The 25,131-nt window shown below is 43.3% G+C and overlaps 1 protein-coding gene across 3 annotated transcripts in view; it reads right to left on the bottom strand.

The window, feature by feature from the left end:
* The window catches only part of LOC141173687 (PRKC apoptosis WT1 regulator protein-like), a 177,778-nt gene that overhangs the window by 41,431 nt on the left and 111,216 nt on the right, over positions 1-25,131 (bottom strand). Inside the window, exon 2 of one of the 3 annotated variants that reach the window (XM_073658017.1) lies at positions 8,179-8,285. The exons of the other annotated variants lie outside the window; for them this stretch is intronic. The gene's annotated coding sequence lies outside the window, so the exon portion shown is untranslated. The remainder of the gene's footprint in view (positions 1-8,178; positions 8,286-25,131) is intronic. 3 annotated transcript variants of the gene reach the window in all.

Genomic DNA, 25,131 nt, shown 5'->3' with positions numbered 1-25,131 from the left:
TAATACTAAATGAATAGTGGCTTCCAGCTGAGATTCTTTAAACAGAGGCAGAAAGTTTTTTTTCTTCTTAATTTCTATTAATTTTTCAGTTTGATTTTACCCAATGAGATATTCCAAACTGTTATCGGTCTAGGCAAGTATTTCTACATTGGTGATCCAAAGCTAACATGAGAGTTGCACATGCAGGGAGCCATACACCGGGCTCTCAGAATTTCACTATGATCTAGCAATTCTGCATATCAAGTGCTCTTTCAATCTTTGTTTTTAATGCCTTAATGACCTTAGGCTTTTTCATTTTTGCGTTTTCATTTTTTGCTCCCCTTCTTCTCAGAGCCATAGTCTTTTTATTTTTCGGTCAATATGGCCATGTGAGGGCTTATTTTTTGCGGGACAAGTTGTAATTTTAAACGCCATCACTGGTTTTACCATATTGTGTACTGGAAAATGGGAAAAATATTTCAAGTGCGGCGAAATTGCAAAAAAAATGCAATTCCACGGTTGTTTTTTGTTTTGTTCTTTACCACGTTCACTCAATGCTAAAACTGACCTGTGATTATTATTCTCCAGGTCATTATGAGTTCGTATACACCAAACATGGATAGGTTCTTTTTTATTTAAGTTGTGAAAAAAAAATCCAAAATTTGCTAAAAAAATAATAATAAAATAAATAGGCTCCATTTTCCGAGACCCGTAGCGTCTCCATTTTTCGGGATCGGGGGCCTGGTTAGGGCTTATTTTTTGAGTGCCGGGCTGAAGTTTTTATTGATACTATCTTGGGGCAGATGTAATGTTTTGATTGCATATTATTTAAATGTTGCAACAACAAAAAAAACGTAATTCTGGTGTTCAGATTTTTTTTCTCGTTACGCCGTTTACCGATCAAAATAATTCTTTTTTTATATTGATAGATCGGGCGATTCTGAACATGGCGATACCAAATATGTGTATGTGGAGTTTTTTTTTTATTATTTTATTTTGAATGGGACGAAATGGGGGTGATTTAAACTTTTAGATTTTTTTTTTTATATATATATTTTTAAAAACATTTTTTTTCCACTTTTTGCTTGCTTCAATAGTCTCCATAGGAGACTAGAAGCTGCAGTTATCTGATCATTTCTGTTACACAGAGGCAATGAGCAGATCGGCTCTGTGTAGCAGAAATGCTCACTTGCTATGAGCGCCGACAACTGGGTGGCGCTCATAGCAAGCGAGACATGACAACCACAGGGATCTGCTGCAGACCCCGGGTTGTCATGCCCATGCATCGGTGACCCGCGATCACGTAACGGGGTCACCGATGGGCGGGGCTAATGCCGCACTTCCAGTGCGGCGCTGTTAAATGCCGCTGTTAGAGATTGACAGGGGCATTTAACTGGTTAACAGCCGAGGATGGATCGCGATTCCACCCGCGGCTGTTGCGGGCACATGTCAGCTGTAAGAATCAGCTGACATGTTGCCGGTTCAGTGCGGGCTCAGCGCAAGAACCCCCGCTGAACCGGGGGTGATGGCCTGGGGCGTATACATGAGGAACAATACAATTTCTGACCATTATGTGCAAGATCTATCTTATAATTTGCAGTTAACTCTGAGCTGGTGGAAGTAGCCAAGCAGCTCTTCCATACAGAGCACAGCACACGAAAAGATGAATTTCTGCTCTTCAGTCCCTTTATAGCACAAAGACAGAAGAAGCAGGGACATGGAGGACAATATACAGCAGTACTGAGCAGTGTAGATGGGAATCAAGCTCTGCAGTGAGGTAAAAGACTTATAAAGTTCAGCATGATCTTTCGATGTCACTCTCTTTCCCCTTCCCTTCTCCACACAGTATAATAGGAGGTGTAACCTGACACCTCAGTGAGTTGGCTTTCTGTCGGTTTTTTAGAGTGAAAGGTAAGTTCAGGTGGCGGGAAGAGGGGGGAAAAGGCTCATAAGTGGGGACGGAAGCAAATTTGTCTGATAATATACAGTACAATTTTTTGTAATATTTGCCTTTATTATTGATTTATGCAAAGTTTGTTGAAAAACAGTTGACAGTTACGGTAAGTATTTATTTGTAATAAAAGGATGGGACAGGTCTACTAGAATGCAAACCTTCTTTCAAATTGATTCTGCTCTGGTTTATACACTAAAGTCCTAAGTATCCCCCTCTATGATGTCCATATGCTCTAATAAGACATTCGGGTCTATGATTTTTGGCTTCAATTTTTTCCCATTTTAGATATACACACGAGGTCAAAATTGTTGGTACCCCTCGTTTAATGAAAGAAAAACCCACAATGGTCACAGAAATAACTTGAATCTGACAAAAGTAATAATAAACTAAAAATCTATGAAAATGAACAAATGAAAGTCAGACATTGCTTTTCAACCCTGCTTCCACAGAATTTTTTTTTTAAAAATAAACCCATGAAATAGGCCTGGACAGAAATGATGGTACCCCTGAAAATAATGTGACAAAAGAGACATGTTAAATCAAGTTGTGTCCACTAATTAGCATCACAGGTGTCTACAATCTTGTAATCAGTCAGTGGGCCTGTATATAGGGCTACAGATACTCACTGTGCTGTTTGGTGACATTGTGTACCACACTAAACATGGACCAGAGGAAGCAAAGGAAAGAGTTGTCTCAGGAGATTAGATAGAAAATTATAGACAAGCATGTTAAAGGTAAAGGTTATAAGACAATCTCCAAACAGCTGGATGTTCCTGTGAATAATATGCGCAACAGTTGCACATACAGTGGTGGCCAAAAGTATTGGCACCCCTGCAATTCTGTCAGATAATACTCAGTTTCTTCCTGAAAATGATTGCAATCACAAATTCTTTGGTATTATTATCTTCATTTAATTTGTCTTCAATGAAAAAAACACAAAAAGAATTGTCCTAAAGCCAAATTGGATATAATTCCACACCAAACCTAAAAAGGGGGTGGACAAAAGTATTGGCACCCTTTGAAAAATCATGTGATGCTTCTCTAATTGGTGTAATTAACAGCACCTGTAACTTACCTGTGGCACCTAACAGGTGTTGGCAATAACTAAATCACACTTGCAGCCAGTTAACATGGATTAAAGTTGACTCAACCTCTGTCCTGTGTCCTTGTGAATACCACATTGAGCATGGAGAAAAGAAAGAAGACCAAAGAACTGTCTGAGGACTTGAGAAACCAAATTGTGAGGAAGCATGAGCAATCTCAAGGCTACAAGTCCATCTCCAAAGACATGAATGTTCCTGTGTCTTCCGTGCGCAGTGTCATCAAGAAGTTTAAAGCCCATGGCACTGTGGCTAACCTCCCTAGATGTGGACGGAAAAGAAAAATTGACGAGAGATTTCAACGCAAGATTGTGCGGATGGTGGATAAAGAACCTCGACTAATATCCAAACAAGTTCAAGCTGCCCTGCAGTCCGAGGGTACAACGGTGTCAACCCGTACTATCCGTCGGCGTCTGAATGAAAAGGGACTGTATGGTAGGATGCCCAGGAAGACCCCACTTCTTACCCCGAGACATAAAAAACCCAGGCTGGAGTTTGCCAAAACTTACCTGAGAAAGCCTAAAACGTTTTGGAAGAATGTTCTCTGGTCAGATGAGACAAAAGTAGAGCTTTTTGGGAAAAAGCATCAACATAGAGTGTACAGGAAAAAAAAAGAGGCATTCAAAGAAAAGAACACGGTCCCTGCAGTCAAACATGGCGAAGGTTCCCTGATGTTTTGGGGTTGCTTTGCTGCCTCTGGCACTGGACTGCTTGACCGTGTGCATGGCATTATGAAGTCTGAAGACTACCAACAAATTTTGCAGCATAATGTAGGGCCCAGTGTGAGAAAGCTGGGTCTCCCTCAGAGGTCATGGGTCTTCCAGCAGGACAATGACCCAAAACACACTTCCAAAAGCACTATAAAATGGTTTGAGAGAAAGCACTGGAGACTTCTAAGGTGGCCAGCAATGAGTCCAGACCTGAATCCCATAGAACACCTGTGGAGAGATCTCAAAATGGCAGTTTGGAGAAGGCACCCTTCAAATATCAGGGACCTGGAGCAGTTTGCCAAAGAAGAATGGTCTACAATTCCAGCAGAGCATTGTAAGAAACTCATTGATGGTTACCGGAAGCGGTTGTTCGCAGTTATTTTGGCTAAAGGTTGTGCAACCAAGTATTAGGCTGAGGGTGCCAATACTTTTGTCTGGCCCATTTTTGGAGTTTTGTGTGAAATGATCAATGATTTGATTTTTGCTTCATTCTCTTTTGTGTTTTTTCCTTGCAAGCAAATTAAATGAAGATAATAATACCAAAGAATTAGTGATTGCAATCATTTTCAGGAAGAAACTGAGTATTATCTGACAGAATTGCTGGGGTGCCAATACTTTTGGCCACCACTGTATTATTCAGAAATGTAAGATCCATGGGACTGTAGCCAACCTCCCTGGAAGGGGCTGCAGGAGGAAAATTGATGACAAATCAAAGAGATGGATAATACGAATGATAACAAAAGAGCCCAGGATAACTTCTAAAGAGATTAAAGGTGAACTTCAAGCTCAAGGAACATCAGTTTCAGATCGCACCATCCGTCGCTGTTTGATCCAAAGTGAACTTCATGGGAGACGACCAAGGTGAACAACATTGTTGGAAAAAATCATAAAAATGACAGACTGGAATTTGTCAAACTACATGTTGACAAGCCACAAAGCTTCTGGAAGAATGTCCTATGGACAGATGATACAAAAATGGAAGTTTTTGGCAAGGCACCTCAGCTCTAAGTTCACAGACGCAAAAATTAAGCATATCAAGAAAAGAACACTGTCCCTACTGTGAAACATGGAGGAGGCTCTGTTATGTTCTGGGGCTGCTTTGCTGCATCTGGCACAGGGTGTCTTGAATCTGTGCAGGGTACAATGAAATCTCAAGACTATCAAGGGATTCTAGAGAGAAATGTGCTGCCCAGTGTCAGAAAGCTTGGTCTCAGTCGCAGGTCATGGGTCTTGCAAGAGGATAATGACCCAAAACACACAACTAAAAACACTCAAGAATGGCTAAGAGGAAAACATTGGACTATTGTGAAGTGGCCTTCTATGAGACCTGACCTAAATCCTATTGAGCATCTTCGGAAAGAGCTGAAACATGCTGTCTGGATAAGGCAACCTTCAAACACGAGATAACTGGAGCAGTTTGCTCATGAGGAATGGGCCAAAATACCTGTCGAGAGGTGCAGAAGTCTCATTGACAGTTACAGAAATCGTTTGATTGCAGTGATTGCCTCAAAAGGTTGTTCAACAAAATATTAAGTTAAGAGTACCATCTTTTCGGTCCAAGCCTATTTCACGAGTTTAATTTTTTTTTTAATTCCGTGGAAGCAGGGCTGAAAAGCAATGTCTGAATTTCATTTGTTCGTTTGCATAGATTTTTAATTTATTATTACTTTTGTCACATTCAAGTTATTTCTGTGACCATTGTGGGTTTTTCTTTCATTAAACGAGGGGTACCAACAATTTTGACCACGTGTGTAGATACCATAGTTTTTTATCATAATCCAAAGGGACAGATTCAAACTTGAACTGTTATTGTTGCAATAGGGGTAATTTGCAAGTTAAAGAGTAACTGACATTAACGAAGGACATGTACTGGTTTCATCTGTTTAACCCCTTCACCTCGAAGCCTGTTTTTACCTACCTGACCAGGCCAATTTTTTAAATTCTGACCACTGTCACTTTATAAGGTAATTACTCTGGAAACGCTTCAACGGATCCCACCGATTCTGAGACTGTTTTTTCTTGACATATTGTGCTTCATGATAGTGGTAAAATTTCTTTAATATGACTTATGTTTATTTGTGAAAAAATCGGAAATTTGGCAAAAATTTTTACAATTTTGCAATTTTCGTACTCTTAATCTTTATGCCCTTAAATCAGAGATATACAGTATGTCACACAAAATTATAAGGGTTAAAAGTTGACCAGCGATTTCTCATTTTTACAACAAAATTTACAAAAACAATTTTTTTGGGACCACATCACATTTGAAGTGACTTTGAGGGGCCTTTATGACAGAAAATACCCAAAAGTGACACCATTTTAAAAACTGCATCCCTCAAGGTTCTCAAAACCGCGTTCAAGAAGTTTATTACCCTTTAGTTGCTGCACAGGAATTAATGGAACATGGAGGGAAAAAATAAACATTTAACTTTTTTTCACAAAAATGTTACTTTAGACCCAATTTTTTTTACTTTCATAAGGGTAACGGCAGAAAATGGACCCCAAAATTTGTTGTGCAACTTTTTCTGAGCACACCGATTCCCAATATGAGGGGGAAAACCACTGTTTGGGCGAACAGCAGAGCTCGGAAGGGATGGAGCGCCATTTCACTTTTTGAATGTAAAATTTGCTGGCATAATTAACGGACGCCATGTCGTGTTTGGAGGGCCGCTGATGTGCCTAAACAATGGAAACCCCGAACAAGTGACACCATTCGGGAAACTAGACCCCTCAGGGAACTTGTATAGATGTGTGGTGGGCACCTTGAACCTACAGGACCTATAGTCCTCCATACAGTTTTATGGGCACTACATAGTCCTCCATACAGTATTATGGGCACTATATAGCCCTCCATACAGTATTATGGGCACTACATAGTTCTCCATACAGTATTATGAACACCACATACTCCTCCATACAGTATTATGGGCACCACATAGTCCTCCATACAGTATTATGGGCACCACATAGTCCTCCATAGAGTATTATGGGCACCACATAGTCCTCCATACAGTATTATGGGAACCACATAGTCCTCCATACAGTATTATGGACACTACATAGTCCTCCATACAGTATTATGGGCACTACATAGTCCTTCATAGAGTATTATGGGCACCACATAGTCCTCCATACAGTATAATGAGACCCATATGTTGCTTCATACAGAATAATGGATCCCATATAATACTCCATACATAATAATATGCCCCTTACAATACTCCATACAGAATGGGCCCTATATAAAACTGCATACAGAATGCGTCCCATATATTGCTCCATGCAGCATGGGCCACATATTTTGTTCCATACAGTATGGGCCCCATATAATGCTCCATACAGTATGAACCCCATATATAACTTCATACAGAATGGGCCCCATATATTGTTCCATACCGTATGGGTCCCATATATTGCTCCATACAGTATGGACCCCATATAATGCTCAATACAGTATGAGCCCCATATATAACTCCATACAGAATGGGCCCCATATAATGCTCCATACAGTATGTGCCCCATAAAATGCTCCATACAGAATGGACCCCATATAATACTCCATACAGAATGAGCCTCATAATGCGCCATACAGATGGGCCCTATATAATGTTCCATACAAAATGGGCCCCATATATAGCTCCATACAGTATTGGCCCTATACATTGCTCTATATAAAATGGGCCCATATAATGCTCCATACATAAAAAAAATCAAATACCTTTCCTTGCTGGCCGGTGCTCCGGATTCCTCAGCATCTTTTTGCTCTCTGCACTGTGACTGCTCAGTGCAGAGGGCGCCTGTAGTGACATCATCATGCCCTCTGCCCTGAGAAGACACAGATTCAGAAGACGCGGAAGACACCGGAGCTGCAGAGGAACAGGGAGAGGTAAGTATTGCAAACAGTTTAAAGCACGGGGTGGGGCCTTATGCTAGCGCTCGCGCTGGCACTGGGCCTTCCTGACTCACAGGCCCCATATTGTGCCGGTGTCCTTGACAGCAAGTGGGCCCTCCTACTTGCTCAGGGCCCGGGCACTTGCCATTACAATACTCCATACAGAATGGGCCCTATATAAAACTGCATACAGAATGCGTCCCATATATTGCTCCATGCAACATGGGCCACATATTTTGTTCCATACAGTATGGGCCCCATATAATGCTGAATACAGTATGAGCCCCATATATAACTCCATACAGAATGGGCCCCATATAATGCTCCATACAGTATGTGCCCCATAAAATGCTCCATACAGAATGGACCCCATATAATACTCCATACAGAATGAGCCTCATAATGCACCATACATATGGGCCCCATATAATGCTCCATACAAAATGGGCCCCATATATAGCTCCATACAGTATTGGCCCTATACATTGCTCTATATAAAATGGGCCTCATATAATGCTCCATACATAAAAAAAAATCAAATACCTTTCCTTGCTGGCCGGTGCTCTGGATTCCTCAGCATCTTTTTGTTCTCTGCACTGTAACTGCTCAGTGCAGTGGGCGCCTGTAGTGACATCATCGTGCCCTCTGCCCTGAGAAGACACAGATTCAGAAGACATGGAAGACACCAGAGCTGCAGAGGAACAGGGAGAGGTAAGTATTGCAAACAGTTTAAAGCAAGGGGTGGGGCCTTATGCTAGCTGGGCCTTCCCGACTCACAGGCCCCATATTGTGCCGGTGTCCTTGATGGCAAGTGTGCCCTCCTACTTGTTCAGGGCCCAGGCACTTGCCCTGGTGCACCGGGTGGTGATGCCGGCCCTGTGTATGGCTAAAGAGACAATGCTGGTAATGTACAGGTAAAGTCATGTCATAATGTGATCACAGTGCTGTTAGTGTACATGTACAGCAATTATATTATCCTCTAATAAAAATGATATAATTTTTTTGAGATTCAATGTCATTGTAGAAGTCATATAACTATTCTGATGATTGTTCTGGTGCTGTATTCCATTACTATCTGTGGGTCTTGTTCTTTATTCATGCACAGAAGATGATTATACTGCTATATTCAAGATTGTGGTTCTGGCAATGTATTCATGTACTGATGATGGTTCTGCTGCTGTATTCATGTACTGATTAAATTTCCGGTGATGTATCTATGTACTGATTAGGGTTCTGGAGACATATTTAAGTACTAATGATGGTTTCAATAATTAAATTGCATTTAAACTCTAGGGAAAGCTGGATATTAATTTGTATGGGCATATTAATGATCAGTATCAGAGAACAGATATAGGCTTATATCTAGTGTTTTAGCAGATGGTATCACATACGATAGGCTTAGGACAGATTCACATGTGAGCTTGGACCTCCTGTAAGTAAGCTGTTTCTCAAGTTCTATTTGTCCTATGACGGACGCAAGTGCCATCAGATGGACCCCTTTAACTATAATGGTATCTGTTTGGTTTCCGTTAGGGTGTTTGTCAATTCTGGACACCTTAATTAAAGCCAACTAACCCCATTATAGTTAAGCTATATTAATTTCCATGAATAGCAATGGTTTTAACATTTAAAATATAGAATGTAAGGAATGAATATCGTTATTTATCCCTGGTATCATGTAAAGTGACTGTAAATGGTCGACAAAAAATGAGCAATTCCTATATCTAATTGTAAAATCGCACCTCTTGTTAAGCCTTATTCCCAAGTGTATGCTTTTTTACTTTGATTGGTGTTTTTAATTGAAAAAGATGGCAATCTTATTGGAAATTTTCATCAGAGCTTAGTACCTGGTTCACTAACCCATTTAGGGTGTGTGCAATAGGGGTCCTATTACCTTACTCTCTGACCCATTCCTTTGCTGGATGGCCACATCTGCCTAGAGTACCAAAATGCCCTGCCCTGGCCCTGCCTGTACACTGATATCACTAGAACTATAGTACATTATGACATTAGTGTTCTTCTACATCAATAGCACTGGGACTAAACCATGACCATGCAGCAATGTAACAAAGGTATTGTAACTTCAATCTAATATCACTCTACTGATAACAATAACACTATTTAATATCATCACTGTATCCATAGTTTATCATTATAGTTAACCTACAATATGACTTGACTGTATCGAAACATCGATAGTACTGTGATTACATCAAGCCATACTGGTACCTACGTAATGGCCTTATGGATCTTTAGAAAATTAGCCGTCATTTAAGTCATGTTTCTGATATCCTTTTCTAATTTTTCAGAAGCCACCACTGACAATAGATATGGACGTTTGTATACAGGTCCTTCTCACAAAATTAGAATATCATCAAAAAGTTAATTTATTTCAGTTCTTCAATACAAAAAGTGAAACTCATATATTATATAGAGTCATTACAGAGTGATCTATTTCAAGTGATTATTTCTGTTAATGTTGATGATTATGGCTTACAGCCAATGAAAACACAAAAGTCATTATCTCAGTAAATTAAAATAAATAACAAAAAACACCTGCTAAGGCTTCCTACACCTTTAAAAAGGTCCCTTAGTCTGTTTCCGTAGGCTCCACAATCATTGGGAAGACTGCTGACTTGACATATGTCCAGAAGGCAGTCATTGACACACTCCACAAGGAGTGTAAGCCACAAAAGGTCATTGCTAAAGACGTTGGCTGTTCACAGAGTGCTGTATCCAAGCATATTAATGGAAAGTTGAGCAGTAGGAAAAAATGTGGTAGGAAAAGGTGCACAAGCAACCGAGATAACCGTAGCCTTGAAAGGATTGTTAAGAAAAGGCCATTCAAAAGTTTGGGGGAAATTCACAAGGAGTGGACTGCTGCTGGAGTCATTGCTTCAAGAGCCACCACACACAGACGTATCCAGGACATGGGTTACAAGTGTCGCATTCCTTGTGTCAAGCCACTCATGACCAATAGACAACGCCAGAAGCGTCTTACCTGGGCCAAGGAGAAAAAGACCTGGACTGTTGCTCAGTGGTCCAAGGTGTTGTTTTCAGATAAAAGTAAATTTTGCATTTCATTTGGAAATCAAGGTCCCAGAGTCTGGAGGAAGAGTGGAGAGGCCACAATCCAAGCTGCTGGAGGTCTAGTGTGAAGTTTCCACAATCAGTGATGGTTTGGGGAGCCATGTCATCTGCTGGTGTAGGTCCACTGTGTTTTATCAAGACCAAGTCAGCGCAGCCGTCTACCAGAAAATTTTAGAGCACTTCATGCTTCAATCTGCCGACAAGCTTTTTGGAGATGGAGATTTCATTTTCCAGCAGGACTTGGCACCTGTCCACACTGCCAAAAGTACCAATACCTGGTTTGCAAACAACAGTATCACTGTGCTTGATTGGCAGCAAACTCGCCTGACCTTAACCCCATAGAGAATGTATGGGGTATTGTCAAGAGGAAGATGAGAGACACCAGACCCAACAATGTAGACGAGCTGAAGGCTGCTATCAAAGCAATCTGGGCTTCCATAACACCTCAGCAGTGCCACAGGCTGATCGCCTCCATGCCACGCTGCATTGATGCAGTAATTGATGCAAAAGGAGCCCTGACCAAGTATTGAGTGCATTTACTGAACATACATTTCAGTAGGCCAACATTTCGGATTTTAAAAACATTATTCATGCTGGTGTTATAAAGTATTCTAATTTACTGAGATAATGACTTTTGGGTTTTCATTGACTGTAAGCCATAATCATCAACATTAACAGAAATAAACACTTGAAATAGATCACACTGTTTGTAATGACTCTATATAATATATGAGTTTCACTTTTTGTATTGAAGAACTGAAATAAATTAACTTTTTGATGATATTCTAATTTTGTGAGATGCACCTGTACCTCTGGCAAAAAAAATAATTCCAAATTGCAGAACAAACTCATTGAATGACCACCATACAGTTTCCAAATATTACTGCTATATGGCGTATACAGTAAATCTGACAATACAAAACCCAAATTAAACCAATTTAAAGTGTATAAATAACACCATACTGTGCCCAAATAATAATAAAAAGAGGTATTTCTCAACAGCCCTGCAGTCTACAAGATGTCAGCGACATGTCCAATGATGTAATGGCATTGCACCATCTGCACTGACCCTCTCTTGCATAGAGGGCAGACGATGACTCGGAGACTGTGGTTGCCAAGGGATGAGATTAGGTAAATAGAAGCATTATTACTTTCAATGAGACATTATGTGGCACAGTCCGTACCATTTAGGGGGTAATTATAGTAATTACAAAATGTTTTAAATGTTTTAAGTATTATGGTCACTGTGCCACACAGCATTGTACAGTAATGGGGCAAATAGAGCAGCAGCTCCAGGCATGGACTGGGTCAAAAAAGCAGCCCTACCAAACAAACCCCACCAGCCCACATACTATAAGGGCATGTGTGACGCCTCAATTCTCGAAAGAGCCCTTTTTAGTTTTGAGTTTACCCTGGGTGTTGGGGGACTCGGTGTTGGGCCCCGTGACGAAGAGATGGGATGTAGCCGTGGCACGGACCCGACCCGTGCTCAGGGCCGTCACATGAAAAGGAAGATGTTGTGGGCTCGTCCGGGTTGAGTGGCTTATTTTAATGACTACGCCACCTGTGGTGCCTGGTGAAGGGTCACCAGCGCCGCTACAGTCCGCCGAGGCCTGGTGTCATGGCGGCCAAAGTTCTCGCTGCTCCCCACAGGCGGAGCAAGGCCCCAGGGAAGGCAAACAGGATGGAGGGGGGGAGTAGTAGTGCGGGGAGTACGGGCACCACGTCACATGGTATGGCGCATAATGAGCAGTCCGGAGGCCATAGGGGTGAACTTCCAAGGCTTTAATCACTCAGATGGCAAAGGAAGGCGACTCCCTGCTCCCCGCGGAGTCCTGCGGCCACCAGGGACGGGGGTCCGACTACCTCCGAGAAAATCCAGTGTTCGGTAGCGACCCTACACCAGAGTGTTCCTGCACTACAGACTTCACCCTTTCCCGTCTGTGCGTGTGTAGATAGGCCAGGTCTCCCTCTGAGCTCCTCTCAGGACTAGGGCACGGGTGACAATTCCTCTCCATCTGATGCCCGGTGGGATCCTCAGAGCCTAACCGGGCTTTCCCGTCCAGGACATGGAGTGCAAGGTCGGGTGTCGGGGGCCGGTACCCCTCTTGCAGCCGGAATCCCTCTGAATAGATCACGTAGGCGAGGACAGGTGGCGTACTCAACTCCGTCTGCATCCTCCCCGGGACCCATTTGCTGGGGAGCTAAACTCTAAAGCTCCCGGGCCTTCTTGATCCTGGTCCTCGGCCGGGTTGAGACATTCCTTGTCTGCAACCTACCTCTCGTCCCAAGGCCAGGGTACGAGGGCTGTGTCCCTTACCGGCGCAGGCCCAAACAGGGTCTGCGCTCCCGGAGGGAGGTCACATTACACACAGTATTTTGACCGCACAGTACGACCAGCTAATTAACTAATTAGCGGAAGGACCACTTGACAGTCAGACTGCCAAAAGACTAGCAAGGGCTAGGCAAAGGACCGAGATCAAAGATGGCTTTTTATTAAATATGAATTCTAAAGTGCAACTAACTTGTAAGTTCTCCACCCTCACCCACTAACTGGTTCCTACCACTTTGTGTTCCCCAGTCTCCCTGTAACCAGGGGAGAAGCACCTAGTGCATACTAGCTCCCTCTGGTGGAGAAGTGTGGTGTTGGATGCAAAGCTGGGTCACGACTATCACACTGGCCTTACCTCAGAGGAGGAACACTACACTCCATTAAAGAAGTGCAGCACCCCTGTGGCGGTCCAACCCTCAGGGGCGCCACACATGTGCACACGGTCGGTATAGGCAGCTCTTTGAACGCAGTATACTTTATGCTGCGTCCAAAGCGCTGCATGCAGGTGAATCCGCATGTGATCATTGAACCATGCGGATTCACTGCATCCTATACATTACAGTGATATCATTTCTCGTCTCTGCAAGAGAAACTGACATGCTGTGGTCTGGAAAGATGCGTCACATATCCGTGTCCCATCCACTATGCTGTAACATCAGGCCGCTGCAGATTGGACGCGGCTCAAGTGCGCTGCATGCAATCCGCCGCAATTATTGATCAGGTGCACGTACCCTAACACTCATTCCCCCGATCAGTGAATTTTACTTTACTTTGTCGTGGCCATCACTCTCCTAAAAGGAGTTACTGCAAGAGCACTGTGAATGGCGCCACAGTGCGTATGAATGGCTATAGCTTAATTTACATGGTGCTCTACAGAGCTCCGATTCTCAGCATCATGGGGGTCCCAACAGTCGGATCTCCAGCGATTGGACAGTTATCCCCTATCCAGAGGAGAGGGGATTACTTAGGATAATCCATTTAAACAGGTTTTCCAATATTTTTTTTTATTTGGCCATAGTAATATTGAAAATACTAAACCAATATTGATGCCTCTCCGACAACAGGACTGGAGAAGTGGTACTGTGCAGTGTATATACAGGACAGGAGGAGTGGTACTGTGCAGTATATATATACAGGACAGGAGAAGTGGTACTGTGCAGTGTATATACAGGACAGGAGGAGTGGTACTGTTTAGTGTATATATACAGGACAGAAGGAGTGGTACTGTGGCGCCCCTGCAGGTTCACTCGCCACAGAGGTACTGCATCTCACCCAGAGGTGTGGTATCTCACTCTCAGGTAAGGATAGAGTGCTGCCCGGGACCCTAACACCTGCATCCAACACTACACTACTCCAGACCAGCAGGAGGGGCAAGATGCGTCGCTTCCCTACTGAGCCCTGTCCCTGGCTGGAAAGGGGGGAACCAAGAGAGGGGGAACCATGTAGTGGGTGTGGGTAGAGGAAGTAAATCAGGGGAGCATTGGAAGAAGTGATATAAATAGAGAAGCCATCTTGAAAGGACAGTGTAGTCTGGGAGGAGAAGCAGAGGGAGCAGGAGCTCTGCTCAGGAGGAGGAGGGCCTAGCCAGAGAGGCCCAGGACAGACTGAGGAGGAGAGGAACAGGAGGAAGGCTCCAGGAATGAAGAAGGGATCCCAGGGGTACGGGCTGTGCTGGAGGCCACCCGTACACCCGAATCTGCCTGGCGGTGGAGGGATCGAGACGCAGAGGGGACAGGCCCCTAATCAATGAGAATTACAAAGTTCAACTGGAAACCAGAGGCTTCTGTACTTTCAGGGTGCAGTTGCCACATCCGCACTCAAGTCGCCAAAAATGTAACCACCTAGGACCCAGGGAACTCCAGGTTGCCCAGAAAGATCTGAGGATACCGGCTTGGGAAATTGTTTGGCGAGGTTCAGGGCAAGAAGGGTGAGGGCCAGCGCAGGAAGACAGCTGAGAAGGGCATATAGAACGGGGTCTTGTCAGGCACTCTTGAAACACCTGAGAGTTTGCTGAACCCCTGCCTGGTGAACGCAGCGCGACGTGGGAGGTCGTAATCCGGAAACTGCAACCTGAGGAACTTAACAACTGTGAGTAAACTCTGAAGACTGCACCCCACTGTCTCTGTGAAATTATTGCTGCGCCATCACCCCTGCACTACACTGCACCACAACTGCTACAGCAACATCCATAACATCTTAGCACAGCCCTGGAGCTAAGCTCTACCTGTGGAGAGCTAAACCAACTCTGCTGCATTCACATCAGCTCAAGAGGACCTGCTCCGCAGCGGCGGCTCCATATAGCCGCATACCACAGGTGGCGTCACGAACTGTATACAAAAACTTAAAGCCCCCTGGAAATATTCCCCTTTTGATTGACCGCCCTGGGCCACGAACCAGGTCACCGCCACTGTGACATCTCCCCTAGCAACGACCGGCCCGGCACCGAGTACCCGACGGCCCAGGGGGCGCGTCACTACTGTACAGTGTGTATATACAGGACAGGAGGAGTGGTACTGTGCAGTGTATATATACAGGACAGGAAAAGTGGTACTGTGCAGTGTATATATACAGGAGAAGTGGTACTGTGCAGTGTATATATACAGGCAGGAGGACTGGTACTGTGCGGTATATATATACAGGACAGGAGACGTGGTACTGTGCAATGTATATATTCAGGACAGGAGGAGTGGTACTGCGCAGTGTAAACATACAGGACAGGAGAAATGGTACTGTGCAGTGTATATATATACAGGACAGGAGACGTGGTACTGTACAATGTATATATTCAGCACAGGAGAAGTGGTACTGTGCAGTGTATATATACAGGACAGGAGACGAGGTACTGTGCAGTGTATATATACCGGACAGTAGAAGTGGCACTGTGCAATGTACACTGTGTTCCAAATTATTATGCAAATAATATTTTCTCGGATTTTCCCAAATTACCTATATGAATTGCAGTCATTGTAATTTTCCAGTCAAATAACTATTAGAGTACAATTGAAAGGTTTTTGTACAAACTGCCTATGATAACAGTATATTTTTAAAAAAATAAAAAAACTCAAACTGCACTCAAAATGCATGATAATGCCCCGTCTCATGCTGCACATAACACATCTGCATCTCTGGCTGCTATGGGCATAAAAGGGGACAAACTTATGGTGTGGCACCCATGCTTCCCTGACCTCAACCCCACTGAGAACCTCTGGAGCATCATCAAAAGGAGTGTCTATGATGGCGGGAGGCAGTTCACATCTAAGCAACAGCTCTGGGAGGGTATTCTGTCCTCATGCAAAACAATTAAAGCAGAAACCATCCAAAACCTGCCAAATTAAATGGACGAGAGAGTTCAGAAGCTCCTTTCGAACAAGGGGTCCTATGTGCAAATGTAACATCACCTAGAATAAAGTTTTGAGTTGAAAACTGTTTGATTTCAGTTTGTAATAACCTGCTAATGCTTATAATTTCAAAAATAACCATTTTTTTGTTCTTTATTAAAATGAAAAGGTTGAAAACTCTGCTGTGCATAATAATTTGGAACATGCATTTTGAGTGCAGTTTGAGTCTTTTATTTTTTTAAAAATATACTGTTATCATAGGCAGTTTGTACAAAAACCTTTCAATTGTACTCTAATAGTTATTTGACTGGAAAATTACAATGACTGCAATTCATATAGGTAATTTGGGAAAATCTGAGAAAATATTATTTGCATAATAATTTGGAACACAGTGTATATATACAGGACAGGAGAAGTTGTACTGTGCAGTGTATATATACAGGACAGGAGAAGTGGTACTGTGCAGTGTGTGTATATACAGGACAGGAGGAGTGGTACTGTGCAGTGTATATATACAGGACAGGAGAAGTGGTACTGTGAAGTTTATATATACAGGACAGGAGAAGTGGAACTGTGCAGTGTATATATATACAGCCCCACAAGCAAGCCCCAGAGGTCAGCCCCCAGCCGTATAAGTAAGCCATCAGCCCCATAAGTAAGCCCCCAGCCCCAGAAGTAAGCCCCCCACCCCAGAGGTCAGCCCCCAGCCCCATAAGTAAGCCCCCAGTCCCATAAGTCAGCAGTCACACCCCAGCCCAAGACAACCCCCAGCCCCAGTGGCCAGCCCCCAACCCCAGAAGTAAGTCCCCAGCCCCAGAGGTCAGCCCCCAGCCACATAAGTAAGCCCCCAGAGGTCATCCCCCAGCCCCATAAGTAAGCCCCCAGACCCACAAGCAAGCCCCCAGCCCCAGAAGTAAGCCCTCAGCCCCATAAGTAATCCCCCAGCCCCAGAGGTCAGCCCCATAAGTAAGCCCCCAGCCCCAGAGGTCAGCCCCCAGCCCCACAAGCAACCTCCCAGACCCAGAAGTAAGCCCCCAGCCCCAGAAGTAAGCCCCCAACCCAATATGTAAGCCCCCCCCCCCAGCCAGTTCTGCACTAGGGAAGGCTTAGAGAATCATTAAATATTTAAAAACAAACAACTTTTTCACACTGGCTGCCACACAGTACTCACCGGGCCTGGCGCGCAGGTAGGAGCGGAGCTGCAGCAGAGATCTCCGACTCCCCTCACTGGTTCGGTAAGCCGCCGCGCTGCGCTGCACCAACAGCTGCAGCCGGCATTGCAAAGGTGGGAAAGAGGAGCGCGCGCTCTCCTCCGACAGAAAACGCTGACGTGCGAACGTCAGCGTTCTCTTATGTGCAATGCACGCAGCGGTTCAAATATTGAACACCACATGCTCGCACAGCACTCCCTTAATTCTGGCTGTGCCTCCAGATTAAAGGGGCCAGCAGCTGGAAAAACGGGCCGGCAGCTGGATGAGCGGGCTGGCGGCCGGATCAGCGGGCCCTGTGGCCCACTATACATGCACACATCCGCTGCCCACCGGGAAAATGCCCGGTGGGCCAGATTATCAATCCAGGCCTGAGCAGCTCCATTTACAGGATTGAGGCTAGCAGCAAGATATGGTGTTTGTGTGGCTACAGAATAGGTGGGGATGATCCTGGAAATCTGAGAAGTAAAGAATATCTGTGCTGTAAACTCTACAGACAAGTTGCTGTTGGAAGAAGTCATCATAGCAGTCTGACAAGATGCAAAAGTGAGAATAGTGAACAATTCCAATAACAAAATGTCAATTATGAGTCACTTTATATAACTGAAACCAGTGTCTACTACTACTACTACTACTATAGAGTCACTGTATAGTAGTAATATTGGTCTTTTTAAAATATTTTTTAAGAAACAACAGTTTAATGGTATAATTCAATCATTATGTAGTTGTAGTTGTATAGTAATATTATTGGTAATATTGCTCTTTGCTCAGTTTGTGTTGTTCAGCAGTTTGGACATGTTACTTATTTCCTATGTAGTGGTAATAGTAGTGGTAACTAAGCTGTAGTATTATCAATCTTGTGTAGTGGAAATTTTGGTAATATTGGTACGTGTATAGTGTGTTTTGTTATAATATGTTGATATTATTTAGTCCTGGTATAGCAGCAACAGTGTTATATAATAACTATACTGCTCAACATTGAAATTGCAACACCAAAAAGGAAAAACCTTGGAATTATAGAAATCACAAGATGGTTAGACATGTTAATGATATGCAAATGATAAAAAAATGGAAACAAAATTTCCTGAACATCTTAATTTATTCTGTATCAAGTTTAAGCGCCATGCACAGAAATACATACACTTATACATTTTGGCTAATAACAATGAGGTTATAAAAAGATTATTATCAAGTTATTAAATTGCTTTAGTTAGTTAAACAGCATGAAAATTAGCAAGTTTGCAATTGACTTGCTTTTTTTATCTGCTGTCATTATCCTCCAAGAAGAGCTTTAATCTTACATAGTGTACAGCTGGTTTTAAAGGAGATTGATTACCAGACCCTGGCCAAGTGTGCGCAGAAGTTACATTCAAAGAAAGGAATTAACTCCTAAAATACCAGCCACCTCTCTTCAGTCAATTGATTTCTAAATAGCAGCTAGCTGCTCACCTCCATTCCTCTCTTTCTCATCTGGTGATCAAGCTGCTCATATCACCCCTGTGTAATTACAATCCCCCGGTGCTAGCTCTGCTAGTCATCAGTACCATCACTCAAGAATCAGAGCCTGTCCTGTCCTGCCAGAACCAGGAAGTAAGGAGACCGTGCAGTAGAGAGCTGCTCAATAGACATCAAGATCCACTGTTGGCAGCTCCCTTTGCAATTGCTGTTCAACGACGTCCCAGATATGCTCAATGGGAGACAACTCTGGAGACACTGCAGGCCATGATAACATGTTTAGGCTGCATAGGCTGCTCACAGTAGCATAAGCAACATTTAGCCTGGTGTTGTTTTGAAAAATGGCTCCTGGGAGAAATCAGAGAAATAGCTAAACCACAAGCTGCATGATTGACAATTGATTCATTTTCTGTACAGAAAGTGAAATTGGACATCCCAAGAGTAACATGGAGGCTAGAATGGACGTTTATCCTCTTTAGTGATGAGACCCGCTTGAGTCTTAAATGTAATAATAACTGGAGATTGGTTTGTAAAGCACATGGGCAAAGCCATGAAGAGACCTTCACAAAGGAACATCACACCGGTCCTATTCCTGGGGTCATTGTGTAGGGTGGCATAATGTACGGTAGCAGAAACCATCTAGTCTTCATTCCAGGTACACTAACAACTCGGCGTTACATTGATTTAGTTGTAGAACCAGTCATACGGCATGCAGAATCTCTGCACTTGTGTCCCGTCGAGCATATCTGGAACATCATTTGCAAAGGGAGCAGTGGATCTTGATGACTTGCATGTCTAAGTGCCTTCAGGCAGGAAAAACATTCCTCAGACAACCATTAATACCCTCATTGATAGCAGCTAAGGCTGTAAGTTCGGAGATTTCTGCGCTAATACTCGATACTGAATAAATTGAGGATATTTGTAAAAATGTTTTATTTACATTGTCCCATCATTTGTATACCATTAACATGTCTATCCATCCTGTGATTTACATAACTCAACGACTTTTCCTTCTTGATCCTGCAATTTCAATGTTGAGGAGCGTATTTATGTATGTAATTATATTTTAAATGGCAGTGGGGCACTATGGGGAGTCATATCCCTTGTTGCTTTGACCCCTGAACTTTGGCCCCCTGAGACACCTCATACTATTCTATAGTGTGCTGCCCCTTACATCTCTCGCATTCATCATAAAGGAATAACTGGTTGAACTAGGTTTTGATAGGAAATTCAATGTATATATTAATCTAAACCTCTTTCAATCCATATATACCTCATCCCTTTAACACTTCTGTAAGGACCAATTTAGTAAAATATGCTGCTCAAGCAACTAGATCATAACAAGATTAATAAATAATCACTAAGCAAAGATGCAAAGTTTACCCAAGCCACTGTGGTATTTGTGGGGGCTGCTTATCTTAGTCAAAATGCCCTTTTAGGTCAGTTTGATCTAGGGTAAGCACATTGACCAACAAAACAGGTACATTGCATCAAGTAATTATATAAGTACATAGGTAAGCATTTTTATATAACCGCCTGATTAGTCATGATTGGTTGTAAGTTGTTTGTACTGTAAAATAATAGGGAAATTATAACATAACCAATGTCCCTCCTACCTTGAACAACCCATTGTAATTTACTATAAGAAGTGTACCCCGAAACAATGGAGGCAGTTCTGTTCTAACATTGATCAGAGCTCTTGTGGTTACAATAAAACTTTCTTTAATCTATAGAGAAAGCGTAAGACCTCATCCTTTGGGAGACTGAGAAGTTATCCCGTATCAGGTTTTACTTAAAAAGGTTCTTGTGACATGCAGAAGTAGTGCTGTTACTTTAAAAGCATTCAGCAACTATTAGAAGTAACACAAGCACAGGAGACAGGAAGTGTTGTGCTCCAGAAGCATCCAGCAACTAGAGGGGTTAACACAGTCACAGGAGAAGGGGATTGTTTTAGCAGAGCCCCAGGGGGATTGTGGGGAAGTTATTTAGTGTCTGGCTGGAGCCGAAGAGAAAGATGGCTCATGATCTGTATCTCACAGAAGCAAGGGACAGAATTCAGGTCAGGAGGGAAGCTAAACAAAGGTCAGTTAGACTCCCTGAGCTAACAGTGTGGAGTATTATCAGCCAGGATGCTAAGGATTGGAAGGAAGCCTGTCATAGAGATCATCTCCCTCATGACACCCTTCCCCCCTCCATCCTCCATCTCCATGCAGGATAAAGAATGCTGTGTACTGTTGAGTCCTTGTGAAGAAAAAGCCTGTGGTTGTGTATGCATTAAAAGTGTGCTGTACTGTGCTACCGGATAATAGACTGTGTACTGCTGTGCTGCAAAGGAGACTATACTGTTATTACTGGAGCCTGTTGCTCAAAGAGACATTTGCATTGCACTGGCCGTGCCTCATTAAATGTTTCTGTTCTACCGTTTATGAAGACTCCTGTCAGATGTGTCTGGTCTATCGTGCACCTGAGAGAAACTGCAGCCTATGGTCGCCCTGAGTAACGGTTCCCCCAGGATTCCAATGAATTCATGTAACCGGTCTCGCCCCTATCTGAACTTAGGCGACAATAAGATAGGTCATCAATATCAGATCAGCAAGGTCCGACACCTGACACCCAAACTGATCAGTTTTTTAAGCTCTAGTGACAGCCAGATTTAAACAGTGAACTCAGGAGAAAAGCACAGCACCTTTCACTGTGTAGTGGCCATTCTCAGGTACTGCAGCTTAGTAAATAGGAGTTGAGTTCTAACCCATATCAAGATATATCATGTAGAACCCCCCCAAAAAACTCACCAATAAGGAGGAAACAATAGTCTGTAAAATATCTTAGGAACACGCTGATGTTCCCAGGACATTTGATTTTTAGGGATGAAATGTCCCGTGGTCAGTCAAAGTTGTGACCAAGGGATGTGGCGTACGTGTAACATTGGTGGCCCGTACGGGAAGTCCTGAGCGGGAATTAGCATGTAGAGGGAGAAGAGGAAAAGTGTCTGGAAAAACACAGCAGAACAGCACCTCAGCTCAACTCTGCTACACCAGTTAAAGGGGAACAGCCCTAAAAAAACCAGCTAGCAGCAATGGATGTGGAAATACAAATGGACAGAATTAGTGAGATGTTTCTTCAGTTAACCTGTGAAGAATTGAGAACAGTACCAGAACATATAAAGATGTCAGAAGAACAGATTTCTAAAGCATACAACAGCAGACAACTGTTAGCTGCCATTAATGCAAAAATGGATGAGCTGAGGGAGAAAGAAGCTGAAGACGTCATGGGGACTTTCCTCCAGGAGCTAACACAGTTTCTAACCAGGTTGAAGTTGGAGGATGGAGGGGCGGCACCAATTACCAAAAGCAGGAATCTCCGTCCGCAGACTGAACTACAGGAATTGAAAGAACAACTCAAAGTCCTAACAACAGCCCTGCAGGAATCAACCAAAATCGGTTTCCATGTAAACAGGAGAGAGATTATGAGTCACCAGCAGTATCTGTTTTAGTTAAAGAATGGACGAAGCTCTACCTCAGTGAAGACGGTATCCTGTTTCGTAAAGGAGGACAAAACCGTCAGTTGGTACTACCCAGAGTATTCCGTAGGTTGGTCTTCAAAGAACTCCATGAAAACATGGGACACCTGGGAATAGAAAGGACAACAAACTTGATCCGTGAACGTTTCTTCTGGCTGTACAAGCAGAGAGATATTGAGAGGTACTTGACCAGGGAGTGTCGGTGTCTAAAAGATAAATGTCTCAACACATCAACCCTGGCACCTATGGGCAACATCCAAACTACATATCCGTTTGAGATGGTCTCAATAGACTTTCTACATCTCGAGATGTGCAAGGGTGGTTACGAATACATCTTGGTGGTGATGGACCATTTTACACAATTTGCTCAAGCATATGCCACCACCAATAAATCGGGTCAATTGGGTGTTTTAAAATAAAACAGCGGCAGAGAAGATCTTCAATGATTTCGCTTTGAGGTTTGGGTTCCGTACGAGGTTACACCACGACCAAGGAAGAGAATTTGAGAACCAGCTCTTTGCCAAGCTAGGAAAATACTGTAGGATTCAGAGATCCCATACAATGCCCTATCACCCAGAGGGTAATGGACAAGTGGAACGTTTTAACCAGACATTATTGTCGATGTTGCGTACTTTAACAGCTGACGAGAAGAAAGACTGGAAGAGTTCTCTGTCAAAAGTGGTACATGCCTATAACTGTACAAAGAGCGATTCAACGGGTTACTCACCCTTCTTCCTATTGTATGGACGATCTCCAAGACTGTCAATTGACATTATGTTCGATACTCCGGTGTCAGAGACTTACAAAACTTATCCGGAGTATGTTCGGAGATGGAAGGAATGGATGATAGAGTCATACAACATAGCGTCCAAAGTGGTTACGCAAGGACAGAGCAAGAGTAAGGAGTACTATGATCGAAAATGTTATGGAGCAGAATTGACACCGGGAAGCCGGGTGCTAGTCAAGAACGTACTAGAAAAAGGTGGCCCAGGAAAACTTTGTTCGTACTGGGAAGACAAGGTGTATGTGGTCGTAAAGAGGAAAGCCAATGACAGCCCAGTGTATGAAATCCGATTATAAACGGGAGACAAGAAAACCAGAATAGTCCATCGGAATTTACTACTACCCTGTGATTATCTCCCACCACAACAAGACTTCCCAGAAGTATACCGACATCGTCCGAGATAGACTAAGGGACCATCACAGATTGAATTTCCGGAGGTGGATAGTGACCTTGAAAGTTCCGATGAGGAAGAGCACACCGTTATATTTCTCGGACCTGCAAGGAGAGGGATGTACCATCCTCAGGAGAGTGAACTAAGTCCCGAGGCGCCAGAGTTTGCACCAAGGAGTACAGGTGAAGTCCAATTCAGATCTGATGATCGAACACCGGTCCCTGAAGAGACTGATCGACACTCAGGAGGAGCGGAATTACCAGACCGTGCGGAAACAGGCGATTCAGGAGAAGTACAGGAACTTACAGAGGCCATTCCAAGAGCATCTGAGGAAGCAGGGGAAATAAGTGCGGCAAAAGAAACTTCTGTGACTGAAGAACCCATGGTCTCTGAGGAACAACCCACCAGGAGGATGTCGGCTCGAGAAGTAAGGAGGCCCGTGATGCTGACGTATGAGAAACTTAGTGAACCGAGTCAAGTGCCAAGGACTGTTGACTGGAAACAGGTATCTTGGCCTGCGGACCAGATAAGCCCACTTGAGTGATATTCACCACCGAGAGGAAGTATGGAAGTTGTTGCCTGGTGGAAAGACTTATTTTCATGCTTTGATTTTCCTTAAAAGACTTTGTAGAAACAAAGAACTGTTAAAGCCTAGTGAGAGAGAGATGGTTGAAGACGTACGAAAAGCTCCAGCTGAAGAGATCCTGATTGTTTTAATTGTGTTGTTTATTTCTTACAGGCATCCTACAAAAAAAGGTCGTAAGATTAGGTTGTCATCAATGTTTATGAACGTTATACCAATTTCACAATGCCAATTTGCATATAAAGTTATCCAACTTTCACCACTGTCTCAGAATTGGTCAGATTGACCAATTAAGGCGAATGTTGAGGACGAAATTCAAAAAGGAGGGAAGAGTGTGACATGCAGCCTACACGCTTACCCCCTCCATCTCCATGCAGGATAAAGAATGCTGTGTACAATTGAGTCCTTGTCAAGAAAAAGCCTGTGGTTGTGTATGCATTAAAACTGTGCTGTAGTGTGCTGCAAAGGAGACTGTACTGTTATTACTGGAGCCTGTTGCTCAAAGAAACATTTGCATTGCACTGGCCATGCCTCATTAAATGTTACTGTTCTACCATATCATGTAGAACCCCCAAAAAAACTCGCCAATAAGTAGGAAACAATAGTCCTTAAAATATCTTAGGGACACGCTGATGTTCACAGGACATTTGATTTTTAGGGATGAAATGTCCTGTGGCCAAAGTTGTGACCAAGGGATGTGACATACTAAGGATTATATACTTTGGGCAGAGCTAACTCATTTTGTGAGTAAATATTGGACCAATATAGGTTGGGAAGTGGGTTTGTAAAAATAGT

This window comes from Phyllobates terribilis, unplaced genomic scaffold (assembly GCF_046119375.1).
Source record: "Phyllobates terribilis strain yellow unplaced genomic scaffold, ASM4611937v1 Scaffold_13__5_contigs__length_258822181, whole genome shotgun sequence".
Classification (NCBI taxonomy): domain Eukaryota; kingdom Metazoa; phylum Chordata; class Amphibia; order Anura; family Dendrobatidae; genus Phyllobates; species Phyllobates terribilis.
This window is presented reverse-complemented; position numbering and strand designations above follow the sequence as displayed.